This window comes from Vicia villosa, unplaced genomic scaffold (assembly GCF_029867415.1).
Source record: "Vicia villosa cultivar HV-30 ecotype Madison, WI unplaced genomic scaffold, Vvil1.0 ctg.002187F_1_1, whole genome shotgun sequence".
NCBI lineage: Eukaryota > Viridiplantae > Streptophyta > Magnoliopsida > Fabales > Fabaceae > Vicia > Vicia villosa.
The window spans coordinates 232,621-243,257 of NW_026705862.1; the positions used below are offsets into that span (position 1 = coordinate 232,621).

The 10,637-nt window shown below is 35.0% G+C and overlaps 1 long non-coding RNA gene across 2 annotated transcripts; it reads right to left on the reverse strand.

Moving 5' to 3' along the window:
- Positions 1–6,625: 6,625 nt before the first annotated feature.
- LOC131638136 (uncharacterized) lies at positions 6,626–9,280 on the reverse strand. Of its 2 annotated transcripts, XR_009294594.1 has the most exons (5): positions 8,825–9,280; positions 8,577–8,653; positions 8,124–8,301; positions 7,912–8,039; positions 6,626–7,466 (listed from the first exon to the last, which is right to left on the reverse strand). It is a non-coding gene; the product is annotated as an uncharacterized LOC131638136 (long non-coding RNA). The 2 variants fall into 2 exon arrangements; XR_009294593.1 differs by having other exon boundaries at positions 8,124–8,653.
- Positions 9,281–10,637: the final 1,357 nt, after the last annotated feature.

The following is a 10,637-nucleotide window of genomic DNA, read 5'->3' on the forward strand; positions in this document are numbered from 1 at the left end:
TGCTGCTTGCTATCAACCCTATAAGGGAAGTCGTGTATTATCTGAATTCGGTAAATGGTGAATGGACCAATTATCCGGCTATGAAGGACATCGTTGATTTGTAAGTGGGATCGTTCTAAATATATATTCGTGTATATTTATATATTTACTTATTTGTGGGATTGATCTAAACATATGCTTTTATATATTTGTTAATTAGATCAATACAAGTGTTCCGAAGTCAACGGGACGCACAGGTATCCCGAACTAAATCTAACAACATTACTTGGATCCAAGTGCAGGTACATTATTTTTCACAATTTTGCTTATAATATATTTATGCTACTTGATAAAACAAGACAACTATAGAATCTTATTTGTTTTTCTATGTAGTGTCCGCAACAGCGAAACAGTTACGATTGCGGATACTTTGTATTGAGGTTTATGAAAGAAATCCTTCAGGCAAATCAATTAGAGATTCCGCTCACGGTATGAATTTATAACTTAAGATAATTTCATATAATTTATTACATTTAACTAAATATATCATTCATATTATGTTTTTGTTTTGTAGTACCTTGACGAATTCCGTGCTGCTGGGTACCCGAGACTTAAGTTGGAAGAAATAAAAGAGGATTTGTGTCAATTTTATATTAAGCATTTTTTCATGTAGGATTTGTGTCGATTTGAACTATAATATTATTGATGTTGTAATGATGTATATATATAATTTTGGATATTATAATGGTATTATATTAGTATATATATTGTCTTACTGATGGCTGAAATAATATCGTCGAAAATGAATTACAGGTCGAAAATATTACAGGTTGAAAACATATTACAGGTCGAAAATATTACAGGTCGTCTGGGAGGATTAAATTACAGGCTGCACATTAAAATACCTCATTTAGCAACGACAGCGCTTTTAAAAAGCGCTCTTAAAGGTCCACCTACTAAAGCGCTTCTTAGTAAAAGCGCTGCCAAAGATTAATAAAAAAGCATAAAAAATAAAAAAAACGCAACATACGAAAGCGCTTTTGGAAAAGCGCTCTTATAGGGGGGCTATCAGAGCGCTTTTTCCAGAAAAAGCGCTCTTAAAGCCCACCCTATAAGAGCGCTTTTCCAAAAGCGCTTTCGTATGTTGCGTTTTTTTTTATTTTTTACTCTCACAGGGGGGGCTATCAGAGCGCTTTTCTGGAAAAAGCGCTCTTAAAGGGGGGGCTACGAGAGCGCTTTTTCCAGGAAAGCGCTCTTATAGGGGGGCCTACCAGAGCGCTTTTTCCAAAAAAGCGCTCTTATAGGGGGGCCTACCAGAGCGCTTTTTGAAGCGCTTTTGTTACCTACGCCAGCGCTGCCTTTCACAGCGCTTTTAAAGCCCATAAAAAGCGCTTTTAAAGCCCTTCCGTGTTGTAGTGAATTAAAAAAAGAGCTGGATACATCGTATATGTAAAACCTAAATGGGTTATACTAACCAGGTCTAAGCCCATATAATAAAGGAAATAAAGCCTAATAGATCAAGTTTCTAATACTCCATAAGCTTGAGGGTATATTGAATGTAACTCAAGCTTACAAATGTTAGATTTAAAAAGAGAAACATCCAAAGGTTTGGTAAACATGTCTGCAAGTTGTTGATTGGAGGAAACTGGTAAGAGTTGGAATAGTTGTTGCTAAAGCTTTTCGCAGACAATATGGCAATCGAGTTCGATGTGTTTTGTGCGTTCATGGAATGAGGAGTTGTTGGCTATATGAATGACATAAGCATTGTCACAGTAAAGTAAGGCTGGTTGTTTGAATTGTATGTGTAGTTCAAGTAGAAGGTTTGTCAACCATTGTAATTCGTAAACAGTGGTAGCCATAGAACGATACTTGGCCTCAGTTGAGCTTCGTGATACTGTCGGTTGTTTCTTCGATTTCCACGAGATGAGGGAGTTGTCAAGGTATATACAAATCCGGTGATTGACTTGCGTGTCTTCGGGCAAGTTGCCCAATCAGAGTCAGAGAAAGCTTTTAGTTGGAGAGAAGAATTGATGGGGAAAAAAAGGCCTTGCGCTGGGGCTAATTTGAGGTATCGTAGCATACAGATAGCACCATTGTAATGCAGATAAGTGGGGTTGTACATATGTTGGCTCAGTTGCTGTACAACATAGGAGACATCAGGACGTGTGTTCAATAGATAAATCAGTTGGCCAATGAGTCTTCTGTATTTGGTAGGATCTGTTAGAGGAGTGTCGTCAGTTGTGGTGAGTCTTGTGTCACGGGTCATTGGTGTTGAAGCAGGTTTGCAACCAAGAAGCCCAGTTTGAGAAAGAAGATCTAGAGTATATTTGTGTTGGTTTAGGTGAGTACTTGATTTGCTGCGAGCAATCTCCAGTCCTAGGAAGTACCTCAGAGTCCCAAGGTCTTTGATGTGGAAATGATTATGCAAAAGTTGTTTTGTGTTGTTAATGATATTGATGTTGGTACCTGCAATAAGGAGATCATCAACATAAATAAGAACAAATGTAAGTGAAGTGTTTGACTGATTAATGAATAGAGAATGATCTGAGGAACATTGTTGGAATTTGTTAGCCAAAAGGACCTTAGACAGTTTTTCAAACCATAATCTACTTGACTGTTTTAAACCATATATAGATTTTAAAAGTCTGCAGACTTGATTAGGGTATGATGGTGTAATGCCTTTGGGAAGAGACATGTACACTTCCTCAGTCAAATCTCCATGTAAGAAAGCATTGTGAACATCTAATTGATAGAGATGCATGTTTAAAGTAGAAGCAAGAGCAAGTATGAGTCTTACAGTGGTTAGTTTAATGACAGGAGAGTAGGTGTCAAAGAAATCCATACCTTGTACCTGATTAAAGCCTTGAGCAACAAACCTTACCTCGTGTCTTTCTAATGTGCCATCTGAATTAAATTTGGTTTTGTACACCTATTTACAGGCTATACATTTCTTACTTGGGGGCAGAGGCATGAACTCCCATGTTTTATTACTGGTCAAGGCTTGAAGTTCATCATTCATGACTTTGTTCCAATGAGGATGAATGCAAGCTTGCTTGTATGAAGTAGGGTCAGCAGATACAAATATAGCAGATATAAAATTGAAGTATGCAGGGGAAAGGGATTTATATGAAATAAAGTCAGATATTTCATATAATGCATTCGTGGAAGCAGTATTGCAAATGAAATCTTTAAGGTGTGCAGGAGCAGATTTTGTTCTAAGATATTTTCTGATATTAGTAGTGGCAGAATCAGTATTTATAACAGAATCAGTAATATCATGGGAATCAATACTTGCAACAGAATCAGAAACATTATCAATAGCAGAATCTGAAGCATTACCAGTAGCAGGATCAATGTTATTATCATGATTATTACTACCATTAGCATTATAGTGGCTTTTATCATTGTGATCCATAGACTAAATAGGTGTTTCAGTATTATGAGGTAGGTTAGTATTGCTGGTAGGAGGGTGATTTGTGGGCTAATTGTTGGATTTAGATTTAGGTGTGGATGGGGAAGGGTCTGTGTCAAATAAGAAAGGTATGGTGGAGATATCATGGTCAATGGTTGAAGGGTTGGGTGTAGAGATACATGGTGTGTAAGGGAAAATGGTCTCATAAAACACACAATTTCTAGAAGTAAAAACCTTTCTACTCTTAAGGTCAAATAAGAGGTATCCTTTGATACCTAAGGTAAATCCTAAAAAAATGCATTTAGTAGCACGAGGGTCTAATTTGTCCCTATGTCTTATTAAAGTGGAAACATAGGATAGGCATCCAAAAGTTCTAAGGTTAGATAAAGAATGAGAGGTGTTGAAAAGAAGGATGTAGGGAGTTTTGTTTTGCAAAACAGGGCTGGTTAACCTATTGATGGGATAGGTGGCATGGCATAATGAATAAGACCATGAACATTTAGGTAAATTAGCATGGAATAGGAGGGCTCTAGTCACATTCAAAAGATGCCTATGTTTTCTCTTAACAATAGAGTTTTGTTGTGGTGTTTCAACACAACTCCTTTGGTGTAGAATGCCTAAAGAAGCATAATAGAAGGGCATGAGGAATTTTGTGCCATTATCAGTCCTAATGGTTTTGATATTGCATTTGAACTGTGTATGACAATAAGATATGAAGTTTTTAATGTGAACACGAGTTTCAGATTTGGAATGCATAAGTAAAGTCCAAGTATATCTAGAATGATCATCCACAATGGTGAGAAAATAATGAAAACCATCTGAGGATGAAATGGATATGGGACCCCATATGTCCATATGGACTAAATCAAAACAATTAGAAGAAACACAAATACTTAATGGAAAAGATAATTTGCATTGTTTAGCCAAATGGCAAGCATTACAAGTTATAGTCTTATGAAAAGTAATATCATGGAATTGTTGAGACATGTTTTGAAGAACATCAACAGAGGGGTGTCCTAATTTGTAATTCCATAAGGCAACATTGTGGCTAGTATTATTAGAATTAACATAAACAGCTGAATTATGTTAGGTAGCAGCATTGGTAGAGGGATGAGCAAGAGGTGTCTTGTGCAGAATGTAGAGATTATGCATTTGTGTCACAGGTCCAATCATCTCCTTGGTACACACATCCTGAATTTGACAGGAATTGTGTAAGAAAGAGATGTTGTATCTAGAGGTGCTGCATAGTTTTGAAATTGAAATACGACTGAATCTAAAGGCAGGTATGAAAAAGACTTATTGTAGGTGAAACGAGTTATCAAAAGTAACAGTCCTACAGAAATTAACAGACAAACAAGAGCCATTAGGTAAGGTAATGGGAACAGGTGCTATAGTCATAATGTTTGAAAAAAATGAATAAAATGGCATACATGGTGTGAAGCACCAGAATCTAAAATCCACATAGAGGGGTGATTGAAAATACTTCCTGTTTGTACAATACCTGATATGGGGGTTGTATCAAAAGGAGCAGCTTTGTCTATCGTGGCTTGTTGTGTGTCCTTGCGAGATTGTTGTAAAAGATACACTAGATATTTGTACTCTTCTTTAGAAATGCCAATTTTCTTGTTGGGAGTTTATGCAGCTTTGGTGTCAGAGGCACTCTTGGGATTGTTGTTTCTATAACCTGGTGGAAAACCGTGTTTGAAATAGTAAGTGTCAATAGTATGGTTAGTCTTGTGACAATTTGTGCAAACCATTGCTGCCTTGGGGGGTGCCTTTGGGTTTAGGTTTGGCATTAGAACCGCTTGTAGCAAGAACAGTAGGAGATGGTGATGGTGAAGGGAGGATTTATTGTTGAGCAATTAGGGAATAGACTCTTCTAATGTTGGGAAGCGGATCAAGTAAAAGAATATATGTATGAATGTTATGATAGTTGTCATTAAGACCCTTCAAGAAACACCTTACATATTCCATATGCTTATAATTGCGAACAGCTCTAGCTAGGTCACAAGGGCAGGGATTAGGGCAAGAGCAAGAAGATGTAGGCCTAAGATCTTCTAATTCATCCCATAAGATTTTTAGGGCAGTGAAATAAGCAGATAAAGTGCGATCTCCCTGTTGTATGGAATGTATTTCACGAAGAAGATCACAAAAACGGAAGTGGCTACCTTTTGTGAATCTTTCACGAAGATCCTCCCATAGCTCGAAAGCATAATCAAAGCAAATCGTGCTTTGAGAGATGTGAGGTGATAAAGTACGATTGATCCAAGATAACACCATGTTGTTTGCGTGTTCCCATAGTTCATAATTGTCATCGGTCAGCGAAGGTTTATTGATTATCCCATTGATGAAAGAGAGCTTGTTCTTGGATGTTAGGGAACGACGCATAGACTTGCTCCAATTGTGATAATTGTTATCATCAAGAGGAGGAGAAACGATCGTAGCACCCGGATTCTCGCCAGGATGGAGATAGTATGGATCTCTTGGATTGAGGGTGGGATCTGTGACTTTTTTTTGGTGATTCAGGAATTTCAGAATCGTGATCAGAATCTTGATCGGAAGCCAAGGTTGTGTAATGAAGTGGGTGAAAGAAATTGAAATAGAGAAGGGAAGAAAAAAATGATGTAAAGAATAGTATGAAACAGAGTTTATGTGCGGAAGGTGAAGATAAAGATGATGATGAGATGATATTCTACTGATACCATATTAAGATGAAGTTGCATCTTGGAGAAGATGAAAATGTAAAAGAAAAGTTTGAACTGAATAACTTTGCCGCCTTACTCATTGAATTGAAAAAAAAAGAGCTGGATACATCATATATGTAAAACCTAAATGGACTATACTAACAAGGTCTAAGCCCATATAATAAAGGAAATAAGGCCCAATAGGTCAAGTTTCTAATACTATCAGTTACTCCTTCTAGTTAGCACATAGAACAGTCTCATAGAGACGAGTAAGATATTTCAAATTTTGGTGCAGGATCAGCGTGCTAGGAGGAATAGGCATTTTAATCGATGGATTTCCATCGAGTATGCGAGCGTTGTGGATCTCAGTTGAGACAATATGTATAATAGAATAAAATTGAAATATCTAGTACTTCACGATGTACCGGTGTACACACTAGTGCAGAAAGTACTTTTTACATCGGGCGAAAAGTACTTTTTACATCGGGTTTAGACCCGATGTAAAGCCAGGCGATGTAATAAATCAGAGACATTTTACATCGGGCCAAAGCCCGATGTAAAAATTAACATACCACATCGGTTGAATTCAAACGTCTGATGTGAAAAATAATACAATTTTTTAATAAAAAAATATATACGCCATATTTTACATCGGTTTTCCTATCCGCCCGATGTAATAGACAGTTTTTACATCGGTTTCCCACTTGCCCGATGTAATATATAATTTTAAACGTATAATAGCTAATTTTGTTGGTACTTAATTTTTCATATTTTTTCAACATCACACATACCACATTTAGGTCGCTATTTTCATATTTTTCTATAACGCAGATCCAAATGAACTAACCCCAAACTGCAATAATAATATCCCACTACAAATATCAAATTTTCAAGTAATTAATATTTAATAATTACCAACTATTACATAGAAAAATGGTGCCTAACAAGTAACAAAAACATTATCCAACTCTAATTTCACTTTATTAACTTTCAACCATAACCTAACAAAACAAACTAATACACTTTCATTTCATAATCCAAATCCAAATGCATTAACCCCAAACTGCAATAATAATATATGATTCCAAGTACCAAAACCATCATCCAATTCTAAACCTTCAATTATAAACCTTCAATCAAACCGAACAAACATCTCTAGCACCAAAGCCTCTGAATTAAATGTGTCATAAAAAACATGTCCTTTATATCAAATTTAGTCTGGACAATACAAATTGAAAACTAAATCATTAATTCCAAATTCAAACGTAGTAATAGCCAATAAATATAAAAACTAAATCAAGTAAATTATTAATGTAAATTAACTAAATATTTAAAGTCTTAATAAGTTACGGATCTATAGCCCTCCTCTTTGAAAATTTTCCTTCTTCAACCTGAAATAAATATAAATCAATCAAAATTTACATATTGAATTAAGATACAAATAGAATTTTAGAGTAATATTGTCATCTAAAAATTATCCAATAAAAAAAATTAACCCGCAACCACAAAAAAAAAAAATTCAGCAAACATATCATTCAATCATGTTAAAAATATATGCTAACTTTTCATATTTTCTCAAAAGATCTTTTGTTATCTTATCAATGAATCAAAAGCTCTATTTGCTAATTTTTCATGTTTTCTTGATTCTGAGTATATGGAAAAAGAAGACATGCAATTAGCCTTTTTATTCTTCTCCACTCAAACAGCAATGTACTACCAAACTAATATAAGCAAAATCTGCATAAATACTATAGATATAGATATCTTTGATCAAGAAATTAATGTTGCGTATAATATTAGAATAGAAAGAAGTATAATACATTATAAATTCATTACCTCTATTTCAGAAACATTTTGTATTGCTGTCAAGATACTGCGGTATTCCTACACTGATCAGCGTCGGCGAGCAACGATGCCTCCATAAACAACAATATGTTCAGTTCTTCCCTTAATCTTGATACACTCTATAAACATAATAATCTTTAGAGAAAAAAAATCTAAAATTATGAGACAACTAGAGTCACACATGATTATGCATAACTTTATACCTTATAAAAAGTTGATTGTGATTTGCCCTTGCAAAAGTTTGAGCATCCAGTCTTGTTTCCTTGCATAGAAAACTTACATTCCCATTCAATTAAATCAGTAGAAAAAACAAATATTCTTGAGAACAAGATCTTGACAATATAGAAGAATCTCCATAATATTTCATAATTCCTACAAGACCTGACAAACCATTAAAACACAGGAAAGAGATTAACTTTCAGATGAGAAATTAACCTTTAATATGAGATATATCACACTAGTACACTTTCATTTCGGTGTCACTGCCTGTGATTCATAGAAACAAACTAATACACTTTCATTTCATAACCCTATACCAAATCCTAATCAAAATCCAAATGCATTAACCCCAAAGTGAATACATTTTCACCATGTTCAATACAACAATTTGAATAAGGAAAATCTACAACAACAAAAAAAACTCCAATCCTAATTACCTTACTCTGTTTCTCGCTGCTTGTAGATTCAACTTCAGTTTGCCTCGTCAAGCTATCAGGAGATTGCTTCTCTTGATCTTCTCGAACAATCAACAAATCAAATCAATGCCAATTCCCAAAATTAATATCTCAACAAAAAATCAAACAAAAAATCCCCAAAAAACTGAAAACAAACCATATCCATTGAATACGAAATAGAATACAGAGAGAAAAAGTAAAATATATGATGTGGCGTGAAGAGAACCAACCTCGATCTGATTTGAAGTCAAGGAGAACACGTTCCGCTTTCGCCGCAATGGAATGAAAGGTTGTCCTCGCTTTTGAAACAAAAGTAGGTGAAGCAAAACAGAAAAATAAAAATCAATCAAAGATTACTCACGGCGGAGGAGATTGGAAAGGGAGACGAAGTGGTCGCGTTGCTAGCACGGAGGGAGGAGATCTCACGGTGGTCGTACGGCGCGGAGAGGTCTAAAGGGCGTGGTCGAGTGACTGGTCGCGGTGGGGCCGTCGTCGATTGCGAAGGGTGCTGCAGAAAAGAGATCGAACGGCAGTCAGCGGAGGGAAACTGAACGGAGATCGAACGGCGGAGGGAGATTGAAGGCGGAGGCAGAAAAATGAAGAACATAGGGAGCGAGCGGAAGGAGAACGAAAACAAAATGATTTTTATTTTGTAAGGCAGATTAGGGTTTTGTTGAAATTGGTCATGCTTCACATCGGTGCAAATCCAAATCCGAAGTAAAATCCTTTACAACAAGAGGTAATGTTATTTACGAAATTGCCACCTTGTAATTTTATTTTTTTAATGGACTTTTTACATCGGTGCACATAAAGATCCGATGTAAAATTCTTTATAAAAAAATTTCATTTTATTTACCAAACTGCCACCGTGTTGTTTTTCACATCAGTGGGAATAAAGGTCTGATGTAAAATCTCTTGACAAATATTTTTCACATCATATATCTTAAAAGCTGATGTAAAATCCTTTAACCAAATGTCTTATTTTTAGTAGTGACAGTACGATCAGTGATGGTAACTGCTTCAATCATTGATAATTTTGTGTTTGGAGTTCAGTGTATTTCGTTGTAATCTAGCAATTCCAGTGTGTTATGATCTTCGTTTATCACTCGGAGGTTCTTTGCCTCCTAGAGGAGGTGAGTCAATCATAGATCTACGTCAGAAGTTGGTACGACAAAGATTGTGTCGATGAAGATTAATTGAAGTGATGTCAGATAATGAGGTTGATCAATAACCTTTTATGATCTTGGAGGTAATTACCACTTCTATTTGATAACTCTAGTGCATATTTGAGTTTGTCTTGAATGTTTTTTATTGAGGTGAAAATTTTGTTATAAAATATATCATTTACGGTACTGTAAGTTTTTTCAACTTTAAACATAAGACAATATGAGACTATATGTAACAGATGTTAGTAGTTCTAAAATCCTTTCTTTAGTATTTATTTGGATTAGTGCATAAATTTATCCCAAAATAAAAAATAAAAAAAAATCAGAGGTTAACTTTTTTTTAATGAAACCTTGTATATATAAAAAAATCAGAGGTTAACTGAGTTAAGGTGTCTCGACAACATTCGGGACAAATTGCAGAACATTTTACTAATAAAAATAAATTAATTCTTACATAAATTTTATTTATTTATTATTATTTAGGCATGAGGAGCCAACTCGTTTGTCCCCACACTATTTTAAAACTTTAGTGACTAAATGTAAAAGTAAAATAAAATTTGAAAATCAAAGTGTCTTAGAGTTTATAAGTTACGGAATAAAAAGAAATGTATGCTCCTCTCATACAATTTTGTGAAGCCCCCCACCACTAAAGCCTATTTTATTTGCATGCATTTCTTAATTGGTCAATTCAGGCAAAACTAGTAAAACCATATAAAATTTTGATTATCTATTTTCACATAGAGTAATGCTATTCTTACACCCAACATCTACACCAATACTTACACCAAATACTGTTCACCGTATTTATACGGTGAACAGTGTTTTTTAAAATAAAATAATAATATTTATACAAAATATTTTTTATTTTTAAAATTAC